The sequence below is a fragment of the Erinaceus europaeus genome, chromosome 22 (assembly GCF_950295315.1).
Source record: "Erinaceus europaeus chromosome 22, mEriEur2.1, whole genome shotgun sequence".
In the NCBI taxonomy this organism is placed as follows: Eukaryota; Metazoa; Chordata; class Mammalia; order Eulipotyphla; family Erinaceidae; genus Erinaceus; species Erinaceus europaeus.
The window spans coordinates 17022918-17035440 of NC_080183.1; positions in this window are offsets into that span (position 1 = coordinate 17022918).

Here is a 12523-nt window from a genome sequence, read left to right on the forward strand (position 1 = left end):
AATGTATGTCTCGGCTGAATGACTAAGCCTACACAGCCTCCAAGCCTGAGTTACGCAGTCGTCCTAACGTCCTTTTCCCAAAACTAACAGCTTTTCCTCCAGGATGGGTGTTTTCTTGCAGATTAGAAATGCTTGTAGGCTTGCAGGAGTTATAATGAGTACTGAGATGCACACTTTTCTTCTTCAACTAAAATAAAAAAGCCACGTTGCTTTAATCCATTTTCCCTCTTACCCTTCCTCATGGAGAGTCTGACACTTTCTGAACCCCGACTCGGCCTGGTTGTGGGGGAGGAAAGACCTCCTATGTGAGATGGGGAGGGGGGCGCGGGGTCCTGGGGCTTCTCTCTGTGACGCTCCCTCCTCATTTCCCATGATTCATTTGCAGTGGCCTAGAACTCCCGAGGCCTCAAGATGAGAAACCTCTTCCACTTTGGTGGCATAGAGGCATCCAAGCCCTGCTGCACTGAATGCTAGCCAGAGCTAGAAGCAGATGATTGCAGAACTTGAATGCGCTCTATACTCAAAACGTACGGCACGGCTGTCTGTAGATGTTTGTCCTTGCAGGGCTACATGTATTTTGTTGTTCTGTGGGAGAATTCAGTCCAATGTAGTAAATTCTTTGCAGCGACTCTCAGTTGCATTGATCAGGAACAATAAGCCTGTGAGTCTGAGCAATCATTTCCACCTAGCATGTTTACGGGAACCTTTTTGTGTGTGGGGCTGGGTGGTGGAGCACCTGGTTAAACACACTTAGCACCATGCACAGGGAACTGCATAAGGACCTGGGTTCAAACCCCCAGCTCCTGTGTGCAAGCTCCCCATCTTCAGGGGGAGACGTGGACAAACATCTGCAGTTGTCTCTCATCTCTGTCTCCCCCTCCTCTCTCAGTTTCTCTCTGTCATTTCCAATAAAATGGAAAATAAAGCCTCCAGGAGCAGTGGATTCTTTGTGCAGGCACTGAGCCCTAGTGATAACCCAGCAGGCAAAAACAACAACAAAAGGCTTTCTGTTATCAGTCCTCAACTAAATATTTAGATTGAAGTTTAACCAAATACTTCTATGTGAGCAAACCCAAATCTCTATATATGATATACTTATAACAAATAAATTCCTATTCCTTTGAGACTTGTTCCTCTGAAGTAACCTTCCTGTTTTTTTTTAAATGTGTGTGTTTCTGTGTCTTACAAAGCATGTGCATTTTTGTTGACATTAACCAGAAAGTTGTGTGTTTTTATAATTATAAAGATTGTGTGTGTGTGTGTGTGTACCTGGACCCCAGTTTTGGAATCTTTCTTTGAGGCTGTTTGACGGAGATTTCCCTCATTGTAGTTGAGCACTTACTATTTGGGGTATAACTGGATCTCTGAAAAGAGGAATCGAAGTGAGAGACATCATCTGGGCTTTATTTGTCATTATGAATCTTTTTTTTTTTTTGTCCTCCTTTCTCCCACCTACAGTCTCTATCCACCTCCAGCCTGATGGAACTCAAGTGTACCAGCTAATTAACACCCACACCAGCCCCCTGGCACTGTGTGTCTGGGTGGGGCGAACCTTGAAAAAGGTTCTGGACTTTAGTCCCTATTACCACCCATGTCCCTCTGTCCTGGGGTCACTGGGAAGCCTGAGGCTACAGCAAATGGAAGAGAATTAGAGAATCTATAAAAACAAGCAAGTGTAGCTAGACTCTCTGGGTTGGTGCAGCATGGTTTCAATCCCCACTGCACCCCGCCTAGATTTCTAACATGGAGTTTATTTAATTTAGCCTATTTTCCTATTATATAAACTTTAATGAACAATAAACACAGCTATAACCAAATCTCACAGCTATATCCCAGTGTGGGGTATCACTTTGCATGTAGTTAGATCTGGTTTCCTAGGTGATTGTCGAGTGTGTCTGTATTTCCTAAGGCACCATCTCTTGTCACATGGAAAGCTTGGTGGCAGAATGTTCAGATGTAGAGAAAGGCGGGGGGCCAGGTGGTGGTGCACCTGGTTGAGTGCAAACGTTACAGTGGGTGAGGACCCAGGTTTGAGCCCCTAGGCCCCACCTGCAAGAGGAAAGCTTTGCAAGTTGTAAAGCAGGGCTGCAGGCCTCTCTCCTCTCTCTCTCTCTCTCTCTCTCTCTCTCTGTCCCTCTCCTCCCCTTTGCCTCTTGATTGCTGACTGTCACTATACAATAAACATAATTTTTAAGAAAATTAAAGGGGGGATGACACTTAGGGACTATTGACACATCATGGAAGCCACAAAATATTAGGGAAGATTCTCCTTGGTGATTCTTAAGCTAGTTTTTTTTTTTTTAATTGTCACCAAGGTTATTGATGGGGCTTGGTGCCAGCACTACAAATCCAGTGCTCCTGGTGGCTTCTTCTTTTTTTTTCCCTTTTCATTGGATAGGACAGAGAAAAGATGAGAGAGATGGGAAGGGGAGATAGAGAGGGGAAGAGAAAGACAGACCCCTGCAGACTTGCCTCACCATTTGTGAAGCATCACCCCTGTGGGTGGGGAGCAGGGACTCCAACCTGGGTCTTTCTGCTTGATTCTTCTTCTTCTAGCGTTTGCCCTTCTTCCGTAGCCAGTCAACAGCGTCAGGTTGAGCCTGATGTCAAGTTTCGAGACCTCCTTTGAATCTGGAGAGGTGGCAGTCGTTGACTATGTGGGTCATAGTCTGTCTGGAGCCGCAGGGGCAGTTCGGGTCGTCTCTGGCTCCCCAGCGATGGAACATAGCAGCGCACCGGCCATGGCCTGTTTGATAGCGATTGAGGAGGGCCCGATCATAACGTGCTAGGTCAAAGCCGGGTTGACGCTTGTGGGGGTCTGTGATGAGGTGTTTGTTCTTTACCTCAGCTGACTGCCAACTTTGTTTCCAAGAGACTGGAACAGAGAAGTTCAGTGTAGGCGTAGGGGACCAGATTGGGTGACGAGACGTCAAGCGTTGGACAGGGTGGGTGAAGATATCCACGTAGATTGGCAGGTCCGGTCGAGCGTAGACTTGGGAAATGAACTTAGATGATGCCGCATCCCGACGAATATCTGGCGGGGCGATGTTGCTAAGAACTGGCAGCCATGGAACCGGGGTGGAACGGATGGTTCCAGAAATTATCCTCATGGAGGAATATAATTTGGAATCGACCAGGTGGACATGGGGGCTATGGAACCATCCTGGGGCACCGTATTCTGCAGTGGAATAGCATAATGCCAGAGATGATGATCGTAGTGTGGAGGCGCTCGTGCCCCATGAGGAACTGGCCAGTCTTGCAATGATGTGATTCTGCTTGATAATATTTGTGCTTAACAGAGTTTGCTGCCACACGCCTGATAGTCTTTTTTCCTCTCTTCTTAATATCTTTAGTTGTTCCAGTGTGTCAGTTCCATAACTAGTCTTCCCCCAGTCTTTTTTTCCCTTCAATTTCTCTGCTCAAGAAGCTTCAATAACCCCTTGTCCCATGATGTAGTTCAAACTCTGCACTGGTATGCAGGGTCTTTCAGCCTGTGTTTCTTCAAATCTGTCTCTTGAATCCCATCTGCTGTAATGGCCATGGCTCCTTTGACCTCTGGTAAGGCCCATGTTCTCTGTCTCTGGTACATTTTATTATTATTATGCCACTATGATGCTCTCATTCCAGCTTTCCCCAAATTTTTCTTCCTCTTGGTATGTCTTTTCAAATCATATACAGTCTTTGGGGACCAGTTCAGATCTCACTTCTTTTTCTTCCTTTCCTTCCTTTCCTCCTCCTCCTCCTCCTCCTCTTCCTCCCCCCCCCTCCTCCTCCTGACTTACCGCTGGGCTTCAGTGCCTTCACTATGAATCCACTGCTCCTGGAGGCCATTTTCCCCATTTTATTACATAGAAGAGAGAAATTGAGAGGAGAAGACAGAGAGGGAGAGAAACAGAGAGACACCTGCAGACTTGCTTCACTACTTGCAAAGTGACCCCCCTGCAGGTGGGATCCTTGAACCAGGATCCTTGCACAGATCCTTGCTTTTCATACTATATGCTCTTAGCCTGCTGCACCACCCCGTGATCCCCTCAAATCTCACTTATTCATGTGGTTCTCCTCTTTCTTCTTTTTATTATTTTAAAAAATATTTGCTCTTTATTGGGGGACTAATGATTTATGATCAACAGTAAAATAAAATGGTTTGTACATGCCTAACATCTGCACATAACAATGCAACCCCCACTAGTTCCTCCTCTGCCATCCTGTTCCAGGACCTGCACCCTCCTCCTAACGCAGAGTCTTTGACTTTGGTGCAACACACCAACTCCAGTCCAAGTTCTGCTTTGAGTTTTCCCTTCTAATCTTGTTTTTCAATTTCTGCCAGTGAGTGAGATCATCCCATATTCATCCTTCTGCTTCCGACTTATCTCACTTAACATCATTTCTTCACGCTCCATCCCAGATGTGGTAAGGAGATTAATTCACCATTTTTTACAGCTGAGTACTATTCCATTGTGTATATAGATCACATCTTGCTCAGCCACTCATGTATCGCTGGACACCTGGGTTGCTTCCAGGTTTTGGCTATTACAAATTGTGCTGCCAAGAACATATGTGTACACAGATCTTTTTGGATGGTTGTGTTGGCTTCCTTAGGATCTATCCCCAGGAGAGGAATTGCAGGGTCATAGGGCAGGTCCATTTCTAGCCTTGTGAGAGTTCTCCAGACTGTTCTCCACAGGGGTTGGACCAATTTATATTCCCACCAGCAGTGCAGGAGGGTTCCTTTGATCCCACAACCTCTCCAGCATTTGTTGCTGCTGCCTTTTCTGATGTGTGACATTCTCACAGGAGTGAAAGGCATCTCATTGTTGTCTAAATTTGCACTTCTCTGACAATCAATGACTTGGAGCATTTTTTCATGTGCTTTATTGACCTTTTGGGATCTCTTCTGTGGAGAATATTCTGTTTCTGTCTTCTCCCCATATTTGGATCTGGTCATTTGTTTTCTTGCTGCTGAGTTTGGCCAGCTCTTTATATATTTTGGTTATTAGCCTCTTGCCTGATGCATGGCATGTAAACATATCTCCCATTCTGTAAGGGGTATCTTTGTTTGGGTGGTGGTTTCTTTTTCTGTGCAGAAGCTTTTTAATTTGATGTAGTCCCAGTGGTTTATTTTTTATTTACTCTTCTTTGTGAATGGATTCATTTTACTGAATATGTCTTTAAAATTTATATGGAAAAGAGTTCTGCCAATACTTTCCTCTAAGTATTTGATCATTTCTGGTCTAACGTCCAAGTCCTTGATCTTTTTAGAATAGTGTTTGGTGAGATATAGTGGTTCAGTTTCCTTCTTCTGCATGTTTCAACCCATTTTTTTCCCCCAACACCATTTGTTGAAGAGACTCTGCTTTCCCCAGTTTATAGTCTGGGCACCTTTGATCAGATGTCCATAGGTGTGGGGGCTGACTTCTGGGCTCTCCATTCTATCCCACTGTCATGTCCCAGCACCAAAGAGTTTGATCACAATGGCCCTGTAATACAATCTGAGATCCGGGGGTGTTCACATGATTTTTCTCTGACTTCTTTTGTCCACATTGACATCTTGTAGTGCAGTAAGGAAAACATGTGTTTGCATATGACTTGAGAGTAAAATGTGGGTGTGAAGTCTGGCTTCATTCCTTCACCACCAGATTGTCTTTGGCCGTTAATACAGTGCAACCTCCTTGTAGAAATACCCGTTTGGGGGCTGGGTTGAGGCACTGAAGACCCAGGGTCCAAGCCCCCAGATTCACTCAAAACAGTGATGCTCTGAATATTTTATTTTATTTTAAACATAGAACTGTGGGTCTGCATACTTCAATTAGGAACCTAAGTAGGTTTCCAAAGTCCTACTACCACTTCTGTAAAGTTGTTTTAGTCACCTGTAGGTTAAACTTAAAAACATGAGGCCCTGGGTTTAATTCCTGACACTGCATGTGCCAGAGTGATGCTTTAGTCTGTCTTAGGAATGAATGAATGAATGAATGAATGAATGAATGAATGAATGATTTTTTTTAAGATCCTACCTGCCCAGATTCTCAGCATAAAGAGGTTCTGGTCCCTTCTAAAATCTGATGTCCTTTTCTGTTGTTGTTGTTGTTGGTTCTCTCTTGGGATAAGTCATTGGCTTGTGTCGCTTAAAGACTCAGAGAATGAACGGTCACCTTTGCAGCCACTTGATAGCACTTTGCATATTTAATTTATCTTTAAGTCTACTCACTTGGGGCAGAAAAGGTAGCATTATCATTATGTAAAATGATATTGATGCCAGAGACTCCATTAACCCAGGTTCAGTTCCCCACAAGACCAGAAGCCAGCACGGAACAGTGCTCTGGTCATGGCCTCTCTGTCTCTCTTTCTCCCTCACTCCCTCCTTCCCTTCTACTAAAAGAAAACAAACTATGAAATCCGCTCATTTCTAGCAGGGAAATAAAGGCACATTGAGTATTAACATGTTAGTATTTGTAGCAGTCATCTTTCCCAGGTAAATAGTTAAAACACTTCCCGCAGGAGACCCTTAAGGTCAGGCCGAGACAAGTCACTGACAAGCTTGGAGCTTGAGACGGATACCCTTTATTATTTTTATTATTTATTGATTTAAGAATGATCAACAAAATCATAGGATAAGAGGAGTATAATTCCTACCACCAGAGTTCCATATCCCGTCCCCTCCACTGGAAGCCTTCCTATTCTTTATCTCTCTGGGAGCACTGAACCAGGATCATTATGGGGAGCAGCAGGTGGGAGTTCTGTCTTCTGTCATTGCTTCTCCACTGGACATGGGTGTTGGCAGGTGGATCCATCCCCCCAGCCTGTTTCTATCTTTCCCTGCCAGGGCAGGGTCTGGAGAGGTGAGGTTTCAGGGTACATTAATGAGGTCCTGTACCCAGGGAATGCAGGTTGGTGTCATGGCAGCATCTGCAGCTTGGTAACTAAAAAAGCATTAAGATGTGAAGCAGAACAAATTGTTTAATAATCAGGAATCTAAGGATAAGACCTAGCAGATGAGATTGGGGGTCTCCATGTTGGGGGGAGCTAGGAAGTCTATTTTAGGTCTATTCCAAGGGGCCCATGACTTTACTAACTTTTACACTTTAACTTGGAACCTGAAGCCACAGGTTAGCAGACCCATGACTAGACTTGTTTCCTCTCTCCTCCTGCTAAGTAGAAAAGACAGGCTATGGAGTCCTGGCTTACTCTCTGAGTGGCCTAATGTGCTAATTATTGCCTGCCACAGGAGCCTGGCGAAGTATTGATCTCCTGCAGAGTTTAACTGAACAGAAAGTTGTGTGTCAGTAACACCAGCTCTTAACCCCCCCCCCCCCCCCCCGGGCTCCTCCATAATGGATTCAGAAGCTGAGCACTAGGAGCTCAGGCTGAAATTTTAATCATGGTGATTTTGATAATCAGTTCCAGTGAGCAAAATGCAACCAGCTCTTTGAAGCCTAGGGAGCTGATATGACTTGAGAGAAAGAAATATGATGTCCGTGCTTGCAGAGTGTGTGGCGGGAGGTGGCTGGAGAGGGACTCAGAGACGGACTTTTCAGCCATCTTGAAGGCAGGCAGTTGACTGCTACCTACACAGGGAGGGTACACTCGGGACACCTGAGAGCAGGGCCTTTCACACCTCAGTGAGGATGTTTAGGTAGAGGCTATTTAATCCTACTTTAAGTATCCTCACAGGAGAATGGCTTTTCTCCTTAGATTCAGCTTAATTAGAGGGGAAGTGTGATGTATTTACTCTGTGCTTGTGCAGAGTAGAAATGTTTCCATATAAATAGTGTTTGTTTCTGATGACAGGTTTCTGATGCCAAGTAAGTAGCAGAGCAGAGATGATTAAATAATCGCCTATCAAAGGGGCTGACCATAGCTCCATGTTATTTCTTCCGAATGAGAACAGGCTGAAGTGTCCCTTGAAGGCAATAGCTAAGATCTGGATATAATATCCCGGAGACACTTTCAGTGCAGGATATATATATATATATATATATATATATATATATATATATATATATATATATATATATTCATTCCATCTTTAAAAAAAATATTTGTAAAAAGGAAACACTAACAAAAACCATAGGATAAGAGGGGTACAACTCCACACAGTTCCCACCACCAGAACTCTGTATCCCATCCCCTCCCCTGACAGCTTTCCTATTCTCTATCCCTCTGGGAATATGGACCCAGGGTCACTGTGGGATGCAGAAGGTGTGAGGTCTGGCTTCTGGAATTGCTTCCCCGCTGAACATGGGTGTTGACAGGTGGATCCACACTCCCAGCCTGTCTCTCTTTCCCTAGTGGGGCAGGGCTCTGGGGACGCAGAGCTCCAGGACACATGGGTGGGGTCGTCTGCCCAGGGATGTCCGCCCAGTCCAAGTTTTGCTTTGTGTTTTTCATTTCAGTTCTCCCCTTCCCCTACCTTTCCCTCCCCTGCACCTTCGGTCCTTTCCATTCCCTGTCCCCTTCCCTCCTCCTTTTTTTCTTTCACTTTTCATCTCTGGGGAAATACCTGTGGAGTGTGGACTTCATAATGGTGGTGTGGTGATAGAGTCTCTCTCTCCTTAGTATTGGATAGAGATACAGAGGAATTGAGGAGGGAGGGGACATGGGGAAGGAGAGAGACAGAGAGACACCTCTTGGAGAAGTACTCTTCTCTCCACGAGTTTAGATGCTAGGTAAGAATCCTTTCAGTACTTGTCAATTATTGGCTAGTGATATTCATAATACTCAGGAAAATATCCCTTAGTGTCTAAATAAGGACCATTTAAAAATGCTTATCTTTATTTATTATTGGATAGAGAAATCCAGAGGGAAGGGGGAAATAAGAGAGGGAAAGAGACAGAGAGACATCTGCAGCCTTGCTTCACCACTCGTGAAGCTTTCCCCCAGCAGATGGGAACTGAGGGCTTGAACCCTGATCCTTACATGTTTTAACATGTGTGCTTAACCAGATGCACCACTTCCCGACCCTGAAAAGGACCATTCTTATGGACAAAAAATTAAGAGCCGCATGAACAGCGAAATAAATGGGGAGGGGGTGGCCAGAAGGAGGAGTGGATTTGTGCTGGTGCTGAGCCCCAGTGATAACCCTGGAGATTAAAAGAAAAAACAACCCCAGAAAAATGAGAGTATATGCCTCAGTGAACTTCCATTTTATAAACTTGGTTCTGAGTCATTGAAACAATTTGGTCAAAGTTAGTGAGAAAAAGTTAACAACTGGTATACAAAAGAAGAAACACCAAATATTTATGGGTTCTTCCAATCTTCAACTGTGAGTATAATGCTGGGATTATGCTACCTGACTGATTTTATAACTATGTTTCAAGTATGTATTATAGACACCCCGGCAAATACATATCATCATGGTTTTCACTTATAACATTGAAGAGAAGCCTCAGCTATGCTAGGGATTGAGATGTCTGGCGCATATGCTAAGCTGCTAGGAAGCAGGAAGCCGGATCCAGGGCCAGGCTCGCCTCTGAGGACCCCTTGCTCCCTGCCAGATTGTCTCCCATATGCTGAGGCGCAAAATAGAACGATGACCTTCCCACCTGCCCAGAGAGGCATCAGACCAAGCCCAGAGAAGGCAGAGATAGCCAGGAACTCTGGTTCTCTAAGCAGACACTTGGCAGCCCACACTCCACACAGATGGCAGGCCGCCTACACATCTATATTTCCGTAGAGGCCCTGGATGTGTTAGCAGGTCTGGGAGATAATAAAAGGATTTGTTGTTTGTTCTTTCTTTGTAAGTCTGCAATTAATTTTTAGCTTAAATTTAAAAGGAGATTTGTAAATTCACTAGATGCCGTTAAGACTGGCCATCCAAGAAAATGTCAGGTTTAAAAAGCGGATCTCCTTAAAGCAGAGGGTTTTTTTTCGTTTCTTTCCACTAGGTGGTGCTTTGGTCTTGGTTAATTTTAAAAAGAAGTGGGGTTTTTTTGTTGTTGTTTGTTTGACTAGTTGGTTTTTATTTCCCCCCCCCCCCATCTAGATATGGCTCCAGGGGAAAAAAGCAGAAACAAAAACAAATAAACAAAACCCCAAGACTGATTAAGACTGTACCATTACATTTATTCAATTTAGTTTTTCTCCATCATTAATACTATTTAGCCAAAATAATATATATATGTATATATATATATATATCCAAGATAATCAAACCAATTAGAAATGTTCAGACATCACTCTTTGTTATATTTGTTATTTTTGTTGTTATTTTTACCAGAGCACTGCTCAGCTCTGGCTGATGGTGATGCTGGGGATTGAACCTGAGACTTTGGAGCCTCAGGAGTGAAAGTCTTTCCAGTTTCTTTTTTTTAAAAAAATTATTATTGCATAGAGACAGCCAGAAATCGAGAGGGGAGGGAGTGATAGAGAGGGAGAGAGACAGAGAGACACCTGCAGCCCTGCTTCACCACTTGCAAAGCTTTCCCCCTGCAGGTAGGGACTGGGGGGTTGAACCTGGGTCCTTGTGCACTGTAACATGTGCGTTCAATCACCCGGCGCCAAGTCTAAAGGTCTTTCAGCTTGGCCATTGTGCTATTCTTCCACAAGACACCACTTTTTCAACTCTCCCTCTTTCTCCCCCTCCCTCCCTCCCTCCCTCCCTTCCTTTCTTTTTCCTTCCTTTTTGCCATAAATTGTATTCCCTTGTTCTGAACATCTGTAGTTGGGACTGGATCAGTCATCATCATCATCTCACGATAATGATGATGATGGCCTCCAGGGTTACTGCTGGGGTCATTGCCAGCTCTATGAATGACCTGGTGGTCATGTTTTTCATGTTATTGGATAGGACAGAGATAAATTTAGAGGGGGGTAGAGAGGGAGAAAGCAAGACACCTGCAGCCCTGCTTCACCGTTTGTGAAGAGACCCCAGCCCAGTGTATTATCTCAGTAAGCTGTATTTATGATGGAATTTTCTCTAGACAGAAGGACAAGACATGGGAAGTGACTGGAACTGTGTTTAATCACATCTGACTCTTAGCTCTCCACCCATATGAAGAGCACACTCATGAAGGAGATTACACTAGCTGACATACGATTTTTTTGTCTTTACTATTTAATACAAGTGGCGACTATAAAACGAGGGGCAGTGGGGGGTGAGGTAGATAGCATAATGGTTATGCAAACAGACTCTCATGCCTGGGGCTCCACAGTCCCAGGTTCAATCCCCTACACCACCACAAACCAGAGTTAAGCAGTACTTTGGTTTAAAAAAACAAAACAAAACAAAACAAAAAAATCGAGGGGCAGTGATTTAAGCAAGTTGGCATCAGAGGGGTGGAAAGAGAAGTGAATGGCATTAGCTCAAACTCGGGGAGACTAAGCAAACGTTCAGTCCCTTTCCTCACCATGCAGGAGCTGAACTAGTTGTGGTGTTGGTGAATGAAGCAGCCCTGCTACTGTGCGGGTGGGTGCTGGCTGGGTGCTGGCTGGGTGCTCAGGGTGCCACAGTGGCTGGTAGTGGTGCGCGAGGCAGCTGGGAACGTTCCCCAGGTCATAAGGCTATGAGATGTGTACCAAGCAACGTTCAGGACTCTGGAGCATCTCAGGTGCAAGAAATACTCAGTTGCTCAAGGAGCCTAAAATCTTGATGGTGAAGGCTTAGCTGAAAGGTCATGTGTTTGATAGAGTGAACGGTTTACTAGAAAAGAAAAACACATGAGGGTTGCCTAAGTGGTATTCACCAGAGGTGTAGCTACTTGACATGGAAAGACTACTGAGCTTGTTTAAAAGGAGGTCAAAATGTCCTTATTGCATGACACAGTTGTCTCTGGCTTACCGGAGCCCCGTGAGCCACGGCCATTGCAAATTTGTCCTATGGACTCCTTAGACTCTGAGCTTCTTTTCTTTGCTGGTGTGCTTGAAGTGACTCTCTTCTCTCCTCTCTGAGTGGTGTGAAACCCTTTACACAGTATTGGTACCGAACGCCTCCTAAAACAAAAACTCCCAGAAACAGCCCTCTTCACGTTCTGTGGGTATTCAGAGCCTTCAGAGGGATTATTAACTCCTTCAGAAGAACCTTTTGTTGTGGAAATGCCAAATGTGTTTCTATTCATGTTAGATGTTCACATCCACCTTGCTGTCTACAAAAAGCTAAGGGAGGGTCTTTCTTAAGCCACTTTCCTTCACTGCCTTTGTATTTATTGGATCTGATGAGACATCACTTTGCTGACCATTGGACTCAGGAGACTTTGTGAATTGCCTGTCTGCACTGAGTGTCATTTTAGTGCGTCCACAGACTCACAAACCACTTTTGGCTATATGCAGAGTGAGATCTGATGCACATAACTGTCCGTCTTCCAGCTGTGAACTTGCTAAGGCATAGAACGACGGTGTTGGGTACAAGAGCTAAAGGTGAAGACAATACAAAAGTCCGACTTGCTCTTGTGTGATCGATCATTCCTACATTCCTCTCCCAGACCCGACACAGTCGTTCATTTGGTCAACTGCAGTAGCGTCATCATCCTTCCTTTTTAGCAATCTGTTTGTTTGTCTGATAGAAACAGAAATTGAGGGGGCGGGGGGAAGA